Raw genomic sequence first — 17,082 nt, 5'->3', positions numbered from 1 at the left:
GTTAAAATGAATTTTATATAGACTGAATGGGATAAAGCTGCAATACCCTTCACCGCCACTAGTGCGCCGATGGGTTGTAACTAGAGATGAGCGAACAGTAAAATGTTCGAGGTTCGATATTCGTTTCGAGTAGACCCTCAATATTCGTCTACTCGAATCGAATATCGAACCCTATTATAGTCTATGGGGGGAAAATACTCGTTTCAGGGGTAGGCAATAGAGATGAGCGAACACTAAAATGCCCGAGGTTCGAAATCGGATTTGAACAGCCGCACACTGTTCGACTGTTCGAACGGATTTCGAACCCCATTATAGTCTATGGGGGAAATGCTCGTTTCAGGGGTACGCAAAATTCGATAAAATTATACTTACCAAGTCCACGAGTGACGGTCGGGCTGGATTCTCCTTGAAGTCTTCTCCCGGCGCAGCGTCCCCACGGCATCTTCTGGCTGGAATTCACTCTGCCTAGGCATTGGGGCCTAGGCAGAGCCGACTGCGCATGCGCGGTCATGCGCTGACATGCGCAGTCGGCTCTGCCCGGCCCGATGCCTGAACAAAGCCCGGATGCCTAGGCAGAGTGAATTCCAGCCGGAAGATGCCGCGGGGACGCTGCACGGAGAAGACTTCTAAACTTTGAACAGCTAGTAGTATTCGATCGAGTACGAGTATTTCAAATAGCGTAGTATTCGATTGAACACCTACTCGATCGAACACTACTCGCTCATCTCTAGTAGGCAACATTCGATCAAATTGAACTTACCAAGTCCACGAGTGAGGGTCGGGCTGGATCCTCTGAGCAGTCGTCTCCTTGCAGCGTCCCCGCGGCATCTCCCGGCTCTGAATTCACTCTGCCAGGCATTGGGCCTGGGCAGAGCCGACTGCGCATGCCCGCACTACAAGGAAACGGCCACTTACAGTCAAAGCGGCCATTTTCTTGTAGCGCAGGCATGCGCAGTCGGCTCTGCCCAGGCCCGATGCCTGGCAGAGTGAATTCAGAGCCAGAAGACGCCGCGGGGAAGCTGCACGGAGAAGACTTCTAAAGGTAGGAGAAGAACCAGCGTTGATTGGCCGACTGTATAGCATTCAGCCAATCAACGCTGGTTCTGCATCGAATCTTTCCATTCGAATAGCGAGTGGTACTCGATTGAGTCCCGAGTATTTCAAATACCTTAGTATTCGATCGAATACCTACTCGATCAAATATTACTCGCTCATCTCTAGATGTAACATCCTTCTTTGTGATAGGTGTATCATAAGTTAAGCAGATTTTCTAAAAAATACCATGATTTGGTGATAAGTTATCAAAACATTATATACTAACTAGAGATGAGCCAATAGTATTCGATGAATAGTTTCAAATACCTCGCTCCCTTAGGAATTTGTGTAAGCGGCCGAACACCAAGGGGTTAAGCGCTGGTCGGCGACGCCAGACGCTAACACGCATTCCTATGGAGAGAGGTATTTGAATCTACTATTCAAATCAATTCTAATACTAACTAGACTAAATACTAGACTAGTCCACGTGTGGCCACCGAGTGGGGTTTGGCTAATGGTAGCCTTTCAAGGGTCAAAACGTTCACTCAACTATAGGGGTTGTAGTGATTGCATTTACAACTGGCCCAAAAGCAAATGGGTCTGAGGTTTCCCTCTCTACACTACGGCTGGGTAAACTTCTTTGACTTCCTCTAATGGCTGAAAAGCTGTGCATCTAAATCAGAAGTTCCCAAACTTTTTTGTCTCGTAGACCACTTTCAAAATTTTACTGGTTTCGGTGGACCCCCTGCTGCTACATTTCTACCATATTCTCAAAAAAATGTGAAGATTAGATCTAACAATGGAAATTTGCATCGCGGCTGAAACCCCTGGGGGTCCACCTGGTCCACTTTGGGAATCACTGATCTAAATCTATGACCTCTGTCCTCTGGTGAGCTGGAGTGGGGATAGACAGCCTTCCACTGTCCGAAAGGATAAAATGAACCATTTAATGTTAAAACAAGAGCAATTGGGTAGCAGGAAGGTTAGGCAAGGGAATGGAGTGGCATAAAAGGGGGCACAAATATTTTATGAGGGGCACTGACCGGGGATGGGAATGATGGGAAACGTGTGTGTACAGACGTGGTGTGAGCAAGTCTTCATGGTGAGAAAAGGGAATGTCCATGATGCTAAAATGTACGATTGAGATGCAGTTGATGCCGGTGAGGAGATTCTGCACCGTTGGGCCCAAGCTGAGCTTTTGCACCAAGGCCCATGAGCCCTGAGTTACACCCCTGTGTCACTATAATGTATTTAATTGGCTTCAAGAGAAATTGATGTTCTAAACTTAACTGGAGACAAGTTAAGAGTGGACACATCAATAGGGGGACCAAGGGAAACTATGAGAACCACACTGTGCTCCATGACCCCTTCAGACAGCGGATTGTGGACGGCAGAGTGTGTGCAGGATGGGCCCCCCATCAAACCAATGGCTCATATGGATAGCTTATCTTAACAATAGGCTATCAACACATTTATCCAGAAAAACCAAAGTCAAAACCAAACTAGGCAGCACATTTGGGGCACCATATATAAGAGTGGGCATAGTCCAGGTTGGTTTTATCTCTGTTTTGTAGTGTCAAGCAGCACCTTAAACCCACATATTTCAGCTATGCTATACACCACTTCCTATGCTAAAAAATATGTAAGCATCGCTTCCAACAACTTCAACTCTTTGCATCCTTTAATAGGAGCCCCTCTTCTGATTCCGGCACAGTTTGAATTTTTTCTCTATGCCCCACCGTTCCCGAGCAATCATTTCTGGTAGATTCAGCACTGAATAGACTCTACTTCCAGGTGGGCGGTCCCTGACTATCTGTTTAAGCCAAGGACCACCCAGCTAACAGTAGAGGGCCCGGTTAGCATACAGGGCATTGCAACTAATAGTAATGATTGCCAAGGAACGGTGGGGACTAAAGAAAAAATTCCAACTGTGCTGGAATCAGTGGAGGGGCATCTTTAGAAGGATTGAAAGAGATGGGGTTGGTAGAGGTGGTGAAAGGTCCCCTCTAATGGATTTTGGCATACACCTGTATTAGATGCTTTCAGTTATGACAATTGTTCTCTCATAAAGCTAATTTTTTTTCTTTGAGGTAATAAAATTTGATAGAGCACACGGCCAATTTCATAGTGAAGCAAAATATCTGGCAAATCAAGTTGTAATGCAAATCTCATAGGAGGATATATTATATACTATGTATGGATCTAGGGTTGGACTGAATCAACAGAGGAACGTCTGATGGGCCCAGACTCAGGCACAGTAATGGGCCCTAAAGGTTCAGCAGAAGGATCCGAAACATCAATCAATCAATCAATCAATCAATCAAATAGGCTTTATTGGCACGTCCAAATGGATATTTGGCATTGCCAAAGCTAGTAAAGTGGGGGGGGGGGGGAGTTGGAGTCGAGAGGGAGAGTATGGGGGTAAACCTCCTTTACTGTTTTTACTTCATACTCTTTGGTGTGCCATCTGTTTTTTGGAGTTATATTGAACGGGACAGATCCTTTACCCATTGGTGAGCACCCTATGTTTAGACCGGTCTTATATATATTTTGTATATATATATATATATATATATATATATATATATATATATATAAATTGTGGGGAGAGTAGCTCAGTAACAACAATGCTGCAGATCCACTCTGTCATAGTAGACAGGGACACTAAATCTCGTGCAAACGGGTTTATTTAGAAAAACAGGAAAATAAAACTTTGTTTCAGGTACAAAATAAGCAAAATAAAATACAGCTTTAACGTCAGGCAAAAATGTTAAAATCCTGCTCATCCGAGCACTAACTAAACAGTATAAAGCTGACAAACAAATATAGCACAGTACGGTCTCACCAGACTCTCAGTATTTCAGGACAGACCTAAGCGCCTCCTCTCACACCCAAGATCTGCCCTGAAGTATAGGCTCTGCAGCCTCTTATGGCCAAGTAACAAGACCAGGACCCACTGGGCTAAGGCCTACACACGAACCATACTGGACCACACATATGTGAGAAACCTGGGTAAGATATAGCGTGATTCCAGCACTCTGCCTGTCACCTTCTCACTATATATGTATATACTGGAAAGTATAAACCTAATATTTTTTGGGGAAAAAACATCAAAAAGTTTACATAAATCTGCTATAATTAGAGACGGGCGAACCATTTCAACATGAGGTTGCAACTGCAACTTATATGTTACATGTCTGTCACTTGACTGTGTTTTTACAATCAAATTCCAGTTCCAAAAAAAAATGGTGTACCTGTAAGTCGCAGGTAAGTCCCACAACTGTTTTAGTAAAGCAACTTCTGTGCGACTTTTTGTCACACTCTCAGGGCCATGGCCAGGCCCGATAGCAAACTTTTGACTGGGGCTCCTTTTACTGCTTCCCACACAGTATAACACTTTTGTTACTGACTCCTCATATGGTAGAAGACCCCTTTATTGACCCCATACAGTATAACACCACCTTTATTGGCCCCTACACAGTATATAGCCCCTTTTATTGGCCCGTACACAGTATATAGCCCCTTTTATTGGCCCCTACACAGTATATAACCCCTTTATTGACCCCATGCAGTATAACACCACCTTTATTGTCCCCTACACAGTATATAGCCCCTTTTATTGGCCCCTACACAGTATATAACCCCTTTTATTGGCCCCTACACAGTATATAGCCCCTTTATTGACCCCATACAGTATAACACCACCTTTATTGTCCCCTTCATAGTATATAGCCCCTTTTATTGGCCCCCACACAGTATATAACCCCTTTTATTGGCCACACACACAGAATATTGCCCCCTTTATTGGCCCCTACATAGTGTATGGCCCCTTTTATTGACCCTCACACACTATATTGCTCCTTTTATAGACCCCAAATAACGTACTGCCCCCACACACACACACACACAGCTCCTATATTGGCCCCGTACAGTAAGCCGCCCTTTGTTGGCTTAGTAAGTGCCGACTTAAGTAGTTCTGCCCCTGCCATGAAGTTCTATCGGGAGCTAGTGATAGAACAAAAAATCAGACACATGTGACTTGGTGGCCTTTCCCACGGACCTCCAGCTGACCACTGTGTATTTCTGAAGCCTGACCCACAATGCTGACCACACTAGAGTCTATCTCCAGTTGTCTTCATCAGTCCCATTAAAGAAATTTAAATAAAAAATTCTTGGGAAAATTAGTCTTAAGAAAAAAAAATTTGAGTTGTGATCAATATCTAAAATGTGCAATAAGGACAGATCCGTATCATTCATAAAAATATAAAAGAGCGATTTTGTAACTTTCCGGCTAAAGGGATTGTAGCAACCGATCCAAGGGTCACCCTATGCTTCTATGTCTTAAAGGCCCATCATAAAAAGTGCTAATGTGCTTCTCAGCTACGTTCCAAGTATCAGGATTCGTTTCTACCAAAACACTTCTCACCTCAAGCCGCGGAAATTCTCCAAAGAGTTAGAGTGATGACACACAGGATACCATGCTAAATGCTGTTCAGAGAACCGGAGAACAAAACCAATTTCACTGACACAGTTTTATTCATTACGTCTAAAGGACAAGGGATAAATCCTGACAATTCACCTCAAGTAACTTTATTGCTGTTTTTGTATTTTTTTTTTACTATAAGTAACTATTTCTAGATCTTTTTCCAAAATACAATGAACCAATTAAGTTTTAGTATATCCAACTGGATAGAAAGACTAAGGGGTGCTAGTGGGGCATTTGCCCAGGTGGGGCGAGGGGGTTGTCATTGGTAGCTTGGGCACTTATAGGTCAACATTTTAACCACCTCATTATTCTGGATAAACATGGTCCTTGAGACTTTTTAGTAGGGTCTCAATGGTAATATTTTTGAACCATTGGCTATTTGTAACACTCACCAAGTTTGGACCTGCTGTGTCACCTACATAGTTTGGGGTTGAACCTGTAAAAGGATCCATACTTTGCTGACCACTGCTGGTGGGGAAGGTCAACAAGTGCGAGTGTGGAGGGTCAGGCAAAAGAATAGTCAGGTGTGGGCCAAAGGTTAGAGCAGGAAATAGGCACCCCATAAAACAGGAACTAACAAGCTAAGAACCTTTGCTCAGGCGGGGTGTAGCCTATGAAGCTGACTTTTGAAAAGGCAGGGGATGGTTTGTAGAAATGTGTACTGACCCTTTAAGTGAAAGGAACGGAGAATGCACCTATCTTATAGGAGGTGCACATGAATAGCAACATGTAGGAGCAAAGCCTGAACAGCAATGGCAACTTAGTGGTTACATCTGCTGGAATAGGTAGCGTTCTGGCAGTTGCAGCCCCCAAGTTACCATTGTCATTCAGGCCTTGTTCCTCCATGCAGCACATACTCCATGGAAACCACATGGGTAGCCTGTCCATGGGAAGGACCATCAATGTGTTATCAGTGTAAGTAGAAGGCCAAGGCAAAACATCTTTTTTAAAAATGACTCTTCATGAACAACGTTCCATTTATACTGATATCCACTGTCTTTTTAGTGCCCCAGTGGTCTTTGGGCGCGTTTAAGATCCAGAGCTTGGGTGCAACTGCTACTTCTATAGCGCCTTTCGATATGCTCGTGTGTGGGTCAAGTGAAGGTAACTGCATGTATGGTCACACCAGGAACTGCAAAGAGTGCTGTGCCCTGGTTGATACAGTAAGTTTAGGTCCTTATGACCGAAACTTCACTAGATGAGCAGACCTAGTAGACCGAGCACTGTCAGACACAGAGATACCTAATGTGTATGTGCTTCACAGTCATTTTCTACTTTTATATGTATTCTAGGGAAAGGAGGGATTTACTATTTTTATTTATTTAATTTCTTTATTATATTTTTTTAAAGCTTCTTTTTTTCCCACTATGTTATGGGAGATTCTATACTTTACTATTTCGGCTGGTCCTAGACCCCCTCTCCCCCCCCCCCCAAAAAAAAATAAATAAATATATATATATATATATATATATATATATATATATATATATATATAATTTTTTTTTTTTTTTTTTTTTCTTTTGCTTGACTCCAGCATAAGCCGAGGGGGGCTTTTTCAGGACAAAAACTGTGCTGAAAAACTCGGCTTATACTCAAGTTTATACAGTATTTCCAAGAATCTTCCGTTTAGCAAGACCTCAGATTTTTTGGGTTTGCCACCCACGAAACACAATTATACTCTGGGGTCTCTTTGGACCCCAGAATATAATAAGTGGCATCCAGTGGGAGGTACTGTAAAACAATAACCACTGATTCTCACCTTCCCTCATCACTTCCGGGTTCTCCTTTGGCATCTGATGCTCGAGAGTGGTCATTGTCTGGCCTCTTTGGCCCAGTGGTCACCGGGCCCAGTGATGCCTGTGATAAGGCCACAGAGATCATGTGAGGTGTTCCAATGTCATGATACATGTCTCAAAGTCCCCATAGGGCTTGTGATATTACCCAGGAGGCCAGAGAACCATAGAAGATGTCAGAAGAGGACAACAATGGAGTACTGAACACCACAAGGGAGCCTAGGAGAGATGCACTAGGTGAGTATCGGCGTAAATTATTTTTCCACACCCCTAGGGCCTCTTCTTATTATACTATAGTGATTATAGAGACCCAAGAATATATTAATAGCTCTTCTGGTTTGGACCCAACATGTCTGATCTGAGATTGACCTGGAAGACAAAACTCGTAAATATGTACCTTACGATTCTTGCGTGGCTTGCCCACCTCCACCTAACCTTTGTGAAGGATAGACTGTCATTGTCATTCCTAGAAAACTCCATTAATGGTATTTCATTGTATGTAAACATGACATCGCCGTACACGAGAGGCCCTTGGGACTGTTCCGGCCACCACGGACCCATTTTTGCCTTCCAATCTTCTCATTATCGATGGTTGGTCAATTATCTATAATAAAAGATAATATTCAATCCTTATTGGCTACATTTTCTATATGTAATTCCGGAATAGAAAAATAATATTTTAATTCAAAAATATCTTCAAAATTATTTCTTCATTCCGGGAGAAGTTGATATCTCAACTAATGCGGACGGCTGAAGTTCACTCTTCCATGTCCATGACAGTTGGTCCAAAGGCTTGTTACGGTGGTAATGACCTGATGGAACGTGATTTCCTATGGCAACAATACAATTGCCTGCGCTCACCTGCTGGGAAAATATTTCATTATTTTCGCATTCCTCCCTAAGAGATTTGTTTTGCTTGTTTCTTTTAAATTAAATTCACAAGCACATTATTGAGGCTCCAGAGTGCATTTCAGATACCAATCTAGAACGGAGAGCTAAGATAGCAAACTGCTTTTACTGCTTCTGAAAAAAAATCTATAGGCTGGAAGATCCGAGGAGCTCGGGGACCGGCGTGAGCAGGAAGAGAAAAAAAAACACGCAAATACAAATCCATAGAATATTTACGATGATCTGTAAGTACGGAAAAAAAAGTACATAAAAATAGAAAAGATACAAAAAAAATGAATTTACTAGAAAAATAATAGAAGTAAAATCTTAGAATATTAGGAATAAAATAAACAACCCTTGGGTTAAGGCTCCTTATGGTGACCCACAAGATGGTAAAATTATAGCATTAGAGGAGATCACGAGACAATCTTTATGTTCCCTATGGAAATAACATTCTCAAGAGCGCTTGTAATGGATCCAAGATGGATAGATTGTATCACTGATGGCAACAATGTAATGAAATTCCATAAAATAATAAAAAAAAATATTACTTGCCAGGTAAGTACCCTTCTGTTCCAGGGCTCCAGTGTTCCAGTCTAAGGTGCAACAAAAACATCCTTGACTACCCATATCACCCATCTCAATGGTGTACCGCTGAGGCTAGTGACTGGTTGCAGCAGCCGAGTGTGTAGTCGGATATAACATTACTGCAGCACAATAAACCAATCCAGCAATGGCATAATTGCTAACTATCCATATGACGGACTCAATCGCATTGCTGAGGCTAATGATGGCTGCAGTTGTTATATGGGTAGTCAGGAATACTGCAGACCAGACCCAGCATCTCACCCCAGCCCTGCAGATAGATAGGTTAGTGTCACCTAAGCCAGTATATCACCCCAGCCCTGCAGATAGATAGGTTAGTGTCACCGGACCCAGCATATCACCCCAGGCCTGCAGATAGATAGGTTAGTGTCACCAGAACCAGCATATCACCCCAGCCCTGCAGATAGATAGGTTACTGTCACCAGAACCAGCATATCACCCCAGTCCTGCAGATAGATAGGTTAGTGTCACCAGACCCAGCATATCACCCCAGCCCTGCAGATAGATAGGTTACTGTCACCAGACCCAGCATATCACCCCAGCCCTGCAGATAGATAGGTTAGTGTCACCAGAACCAGCATATCACCCCAGCCCTGCAGATAGATAGGTTAGTGTCACCAGATCCAGTATATCACCCCAGCCCTGCAGATAGATAGGTTAGTGTCACCAGAATCAGCATATCACCCCAGCCCTGCAGATAGATAGGTTAGTGTCACCAGAACCAGCATATCACCCCAGCCCTGCAGATAGATAGGTTACTGTCACCAGATCCAGTATATCACCCCAGCCCTGCAGATAGATAGGTTACTGTCACCAGATCCAGTATATCACCCCAGCCCTGCAGATAGATAGGTTAGTGTCACCAGAATCAGCATATCACCCCAGCCCTGCAGATAGATAGGTTACTGTCACCAGAACCAGCATATCACCCCAGCCCTGCAGATAGATAGGTTAGTATCACCAGAACCAGCATATCACCCCAGCCCTGCAGATAGATAGGTTACTGTCACCAGATCCAGTATATCACCCCAGCCCTGCAGATAGATAGGTTAGTGTCACCAGATTCAGTATATCACCCCAGCCCTGCAGATAGATAGGTTACTGTCACCAGAACCAGCATATCACCCCAGCCCTGCAGATAGATAGGTTAGTGTCACCAAACCCCAGTATATCACCCCAGTCCTGCAGATAGGTTAATGTCACCAGAACCAGCATATCACCCCAGCCCTGCAGATAGATAGGTTACTGTCACCAGATCCAGTATATCACCCCAGCCCTGCAGATAGATAGGTTACTGTCACCAGACCCCGCATATCACCCCAGCCCTGCAGATAGATAGGTTACTGTCACCAGAACCAGCATATCACCCCAGTCCTGCAGATAGATAGGTTAGTGTCACCAGACCCCAGTATATCACCACACCCCTGCAGATAGATAGGTTAGTGTAACAAGACCTAGCATATCACTCCTGTCCTCTATGTGGTCTTTATGGAGTTGTCTCTTTTCCCCACCTGCCCCATGGTACTGTTTCATATTCTCGATCTTGTTAACCCTTAGAAAGTCAAGATGTCAAAATCACGTAAATTCCATTTCATTAGGACTGTTCCTTATGTTATTAATGCTAATGTTTTGCTTTTTATATCAGAAACATTTCATTTACTACCAAAACATAATTCTGTAAGACTCGTCTGTGTCGGTTCCTTGAAAACATGTAAAAATACTAAAATTGTTCAAAAAGATTGTTAATAATTTTGCAAAGTGAACCGCAGGCTATTTGATAATCTGGTATTAATCCCTTTTATATAACACCTCATTTACTTAAAAAGAAGTAAAAATGGCTTCAAAGAAGGAACAGATAGTTATCGCTATGGAATAACTGATAAAAAGCGCAAAAACGTAAATAAAAAATAATAATTTTGTGAGGCCCCGTAGCTCGATGGAAAATTACAGAAATTTAACAAGCCAGATTAAAGGGAATGTATCATTTATCAAATTGACATTTTCTTAACACATTTTAGTAGATTTTTTAATTATTTCAAATAATTTATTACTTTTTTTTACTGATTGCTAGTTAAAGTAATTTTTATTTTTTCAAAAACATTTTCTTGGGGGGCAGCCATTTTGGAGGCACACCCTACCTGTACTCTTTGTATAGGAGTTTGGCACTTAACGGTTAGATATTTCTTTCTGGTATAAGCCTACTTCCATCTAATGTGTAATGGCATCTTAGAATTCTGACAAAGTCTACACAGCAAAGCCGACAGCTGAGCTACACCCAATAAATCTGTTGTAAATGCCAATGTAACCTCATAGCTATGACTAGGGCTCTTTGAGCTTCCAACCATGTTCTTCATGACACCCACACCCACAGTCTGCGTATTGTAGGTAGATTTTTTGGGACTTTGAAGAAAGAACACTGCCAGTTACTACTGTTATCATACCATCAAGGCACCCCATCCACCATCAGCCAAGAGACATCACAGGGTTTCAGGTGACCATTACTACTGTTACCACCATCATATATAAGTTTCCTCATCATTGCACCAGCCATAAGGGGTGCAAGAGGTTTGGAAAAGACCAACCAAACCACCATCAGTAAGCCTTGACAACATGATCACTAATTCCACCTTAACCTCTCTCCCCCTGGGCTGACTTAGGTCATTGGTAGAAGATCGGCAGGGTTCTGACACTAGGGACTTGGGATTAGCTCTATGAAGAGATTATAGTGTTCAGATGCACAATGGTAACTCTTCACTGGAAACCAATCGCAGTGCCGTACATTGTATAGTGGCAGCGGTTGGTATTGCATCTCGACCCCATTCACTTGATTTAGACTGAACTGAAAACAGTCCATGAACTTGCCATCACATCGCCTGTAAAGTGAAAGCAGACCTTACAGAGAGCCATTGTTGCTTCAAGTAGCTGATACAAGGAGATATGTGTGACTCCCGCTGATCTTGGATTGTTGATCTATATTAAGGAGAGGTCATCAATCTTATAAGACTGGAAAATTCCCTTAATATATTATGAAAATGAATTAAATATATATCAATAAAATACTATATCCTTGTGATGCTGGTAGTCCATTAGAATATTGACGGGGTTATCCATCAATGCAACATTGATGGCCTCCTTAAAGGCAAGGAGGGTTTCAATAGTTACTTCCCCTTTCCCTCTATTGTGAATGAAGGTTTCAACTTTGGGTCATGCGAGTGAACCCAACAACTGAGCCCTGAGTTGATCCACCTTCTCCGTCTTCTTTCTTGTTCAAGGGGTCTTGCAGTATACATCAATACAATAGCAAAGCCATCCCCGGGGTCACTGCTGAAGACTAATCATATTGGCACGCCAATATCATGATGCTTTGATGTCATCTGGAAGAAACTGGAAGAGGACACCAACAGACCACTAGACACCATAAGGATACCATGGAGAGGTGAATATAGGTTTCACTTTGTTATATTTACTCACCTCCCTTGGGCCTCCATTTATACATTGTGGCGTCCAACCCCAAAACTTTCAGGTTCAAGTGGAGCTCAAAATTTTTGGAGAGTTTAGGTCAAATCCAATTTGATCTAAATCGGCTCGGTCATTTCTCATCAGACACATCAAGGTTTTGAATGCAGCCACAGATGGAGTTGCTACAGATCTATTTGGGCCCCTAAAGAACCTCCTCTAGGCTCTCTCATGGTGTCTACAGTCTTTTTCAGATGCTTCATGATGTCCACACATCCAACGTGGCCTCTCACTCAAGGGACTGGAAGATGACCATGATGGTCCATGATGGAACATTGCACACCACAAGGGAGCTGGGGGAAGTGTCAATGTTTAATGTCGCAACTCATCCAGTCCAAATAATATAAAACGAAACAATTAAAACAATCTACATCTATTGTTACACGCTGAGTATAATACAAGTGACTTCTCTTGCCGAGACCAGATCAGCGCCCTCTCTGTTACAAGCCCTGCACATCCCACCATGACAATCCTTGGTAATTACTTGATGTAAAGAAACAGTCCTACTTTTTGGCAATTACAGTAACAGTAAATCTTGTTCTAGCCTTGGGAGAGAGTGCAGTCAGGCTTGAAATGTGTTGGCCGAGTGCAGACATTCTTGTCGACTGCATTTTCTGCAAGCTTTAAAAAAAAAAAAAAAGTGTTGATTCATGTTTAAAAAATAGACAGACTGTAGAACAATGCAATCCAATAAGTCGATAAACACCACGAGTTGTAAAAGAAATATTAAAGCCTGCGTTAAAAGGCTCCCGAGCAACATTTCAGATGTGTTAACAATAACACCCAATCCCTTTAATAAAAAATAACGAATAGGAAGAGGACGGCGGGATAGATTTATTCCAGTGCGAGAAGCCTAGTTAAATGCTACTCAAACAGCCGCGGCTCCATAGGGCAGTAACTTACGATATCGCAAGGCTTCCAGCTATAACTTATTGTTTTACGTTATTTACCGAGGAGATTTGCTGAGATTCTGCTTTAATCTCTAAGGACTGTGAAAAGGAGGGGGTAAAAAAAAAGTCCATTCTCAACGATTCTTAACTATTCGCGGAGGAGCGGATTAGCGGATAGGGAACAAAAAATGTATCAAGGAGGTGACGATAGATTGAGATGTGGGGGGAAAAACGTAGAATTTTAGAAAAATTTTAATATCTCATGAGTAGAGATGAGCGAACAGTAAAATGTTCGATATTCGATATTCGTTTCGACTACTCGAATTGAATATCGAATCCTATTATAGTCTACGGGGGAAAAATGCTCGTTTTAGGGGTAGGCAACATTCGATCAAATTGAACTTACCAAGTCCACGAGTGAGGGTCAGGCTGGATTCTTTGAGAAGTCTTCTCCGTGCAGCGTCCCCGCGGCGCAGTCGGCTCTGCCCAGGCCCGATACCTGGCAGGGTGAATTCAGAGCCGGAAGACGCCGCGGGGAAGCTGCACGGAGAAGACTTCTAAAGATAGGAGAAGAACCAGTGTTGATTGGCCGACTGTATAGCATTCGGCCAATCAACGCTGGTTCTGCATCGAATTTTCCATTAGAATAACGAGTAGTATTTGATCGAGTACGAGTATTTCGAATACCATAGTATTCGATCGAATACCTACTCGATCGAATACTACTCGCTCATCTCTACTGATGAGATCTTTGCTCTGTTTGTTCCATCGGGTCTTGTTGATGGAAGGAATTAGCTACATTGTAACCCTGAGGCCTAGTTTTGTCCCCGGGTCACCCATAGTCCCTGCTTTGTTCTCAGTCCCTTCCTCCCTTGTCATATAAAAGAGTGAATTTCACAAGATTCGTTTCCATAGTATTCACAAAGGTGACCTGCTAGGTTTATTTTGGACTGGACTTTGTATAGTATAGTTTAATAGATGAAGGCCCAGGGGAGGAGTGGTAAAATAAAAAAAACATTCATACTTACCTTCCCTAGGCTCATGGTGTCTGGTGTTCCATCACAGTCTTTTTCAGAAGCTTCATGATGTCCACACGCCCTCAGAGAATGACAGTGGTTCATGGGTGGAGAACACCAAAAAACTTGGGATCAGTCGAAGCAAAGAAATTTGGAAAATTTGTTACAAACTGATTCATTAATCTCTTCAGGGTCACAGCTAGTGTAAGGAGACTTATTTTAGGCAATGCTACATGGGATACTGTAAGCCTCTATATATCAGTTACAACTCTTCACTGAGCACCACCCCATTCTATTCCCTTCCATGGACCACCGATCATGTAAGTGCTCCATGGAAGGAGGATTTAAGGGGAATTTCGGTCCCCTGTCCTCCTGACAGCTGGGGACCTGGTGATCGGGCTCCCAGTCATTGAACACTTATCCCATGTCCTATGGACAAGGAGGATTGAAGGAGAATTTTGGTCCCCCGTCCTCCTGACAGCTGGGGACCTGGTAATTGGGCTCCAAGGGACTTGACACATCCCATGTCCTGTGGACAAGTAGGATTTAAAGGGATTCTAATATTAAACTACTTTTTTTTCTAATTATCACGTCGGAATGGCCGCCATTTTGGGGTGGCCTCTCTATGCTCCTGTATAGAACTACAAGAGCAAGACAAGCCAGAAGAGGCGGAGTTGCTGCAGAAGAAGGAGGCGGCGCAGGAAAGAGGCGGCCATTTTTGGGTAGCCGCTCTTGCAGTTCAATACAGGAGCCGGCCTGCGGCCATTTTGGTGTGGCCTCTCTATGCTCCTGTATAGAACTACAAGAGCAAGACAAGCCAGAAGAGGCGGAGTTGCTGCAGAAGAAGGAGGCGGAACATGAAAGAGCTCTCGGGCAGCAATGGGGATGTGCTCATCGGCCTTTCAGCGCTGGGGCCCACCCTCATTACTTCGGAGAGCTTATTTGCATACCGGTTAAAACCAGTATTTCTACGGAACAGCGCGGCGGAGACCACGTCTAAAGGTAGGAGACGAATAGCCTTTCTTAAGGCTATTCCGACGTGGTAATTAGAAAATAAAGTAGTTTAATGGTAGAATCCCTTTAAGGAGAATTTTGGTCCCCCGTCCTCCTGACAGCTGGGGACTTGGTAATTGGGCTCCAAGTGACTTGACTTATCCCATGTCCTGTGGATGGCATAATGGGCCCATACCAAGATAGCTGTCAATTACTAGATAGGACTGCCTCCCGGAGCAGAAAGACAGGGACCGCCCACTTGACATCTGAGAGAATTGGGCTGAAAGTAACAACATTGATTGCTCAAGAATGGTGAGTCCTAGAGAAGAAATTCCAATTGTACCTAAATCAGTGGAGCGGTCTCTATTGAATTATCCACAGAGTTGGAGTTGGTGGAGCTGGTGAAAGTCCCCTTTAAGCCCTAAATGAACTGAAAAACATACAGTATCCCCACAAACCTATATATCAATCTGCTCAGCTCCTCCAGCTCTATAACATGCCTCCTAGAGATTGCAATGCATTTTTAACCCCGTGAAATCCCTTTAAGTGAACAAACTTAAAAAATGACACCTTTCAGATGGAAAAAAGCCACAATTCATTCAGTAGAAGAGTGAGTCGGAACATCACGCCGTGGAATGGATACAGGGTATGATTTCTATTTAAATAAAGACATTTCCGCCGCTGTCGAGCAGAGTTTTTCGATTCAGTTTACATGTTTTTTTAAGCAAGTCAAATTATCATTTCAGAGCAATGTAAGCCAGCTTCATGGCGAGCATTAACATTCAAAGCGGGAATTTTACAAGATGTATTTTATTAATTTAGTAGACTTTGTATCTTGGTACAAGGTGCTTAAATATCAGAAGGGAATTAGAAGATGAAAATGTAGAGAGAAAAAATAATGGCCTACATTCTCTGTTTTTGAGACATTTTCAATCTGTTTAAAGATTGAGCTTTACGGGGACAAATGGGAATCAATATTACCATAATGTATGCGGGCCAAACTCTGCTAATTGTGACAGCACATGAAAGGGGAGCAAATTTTCTTAATTTTCTGCAGCAAACAAGTCGATGTAATCTGAACAGATTAATTTTCTTCTCTTGCCCGGTTTATGCAGCAATCTCGCCTCACTTATTGATTATCAGACAAGACTACTAATCCCCTTCTGGTCGTTAAAAGTACTTAATTAAATAGCAGTTAACAAATGTCTCTATACTAAAATAATCATGGCCGATCCCGATGATTTATACAGAGCGGAGGTGCTAAATTCTACCTTGAATAGACCCAACAAACAAGTAAATAATTAGATGTAGTCATTTAGATTATATATTACGTAGAGATGAGCAAACCGTGTTTGGAATGAGATGGATTTGTTACAAATGTTACAAAAATTTCAATCTAAAGATTTTGGGCTTCTCCACCCATGAATTGCTATTATAAACTGGGCTCTCTGTAGACCCCAAAGTATAGTATAATAAGTGGAGGTTCAGAGGAGGTGTGGTGGGACGGATTTGTTAAAAATATTCCAAAAATTTCTTATTCGACTGAATCCAAAGCTTTTGGATTGGATTATAAATTGGGCTCTCTGTAGACCCCAAGGTAAAATAAGGGGAGGTACAGAGGAAGTGTGGTGGGAAGGATTTGTTAAAAATATTCCAAAAATTTCTTATTCGACTGAATCCAAAGCTTTTGGATTGGATTATAAATTGGGCTCTCTGTAGACCCCAAGGTAAAATAAGGGGAGGTACAGAGGAAGTGTGGTGGGAAGGATTTGTTAAAAATATTACAAAAATTTCTCATTCGACTGAATCCAAAAGAGGAGGTGTGGTGGGACAGATTTGTTAAAAATATTCCAAAAATT

The sequence above is a fragment of the Leptodactylus fuscus genome, chromosome 3 (assembly GCF_031893055.1).
Source record: "Leptodactylus fuscus isolate aLepFus1 chromosome 3, aLepFus1.hap2, whole genome shotgun sequence".
Classification (NCBI taxonomy): Eukaryota; Metazoa; Chordata; class Amphibia; order Anura; family Leptodactylidae; genus Leptodactylus; species Leptodactylus fuscus.
This window is presented reverse-complemented; position numbering follows the sequence as displayed.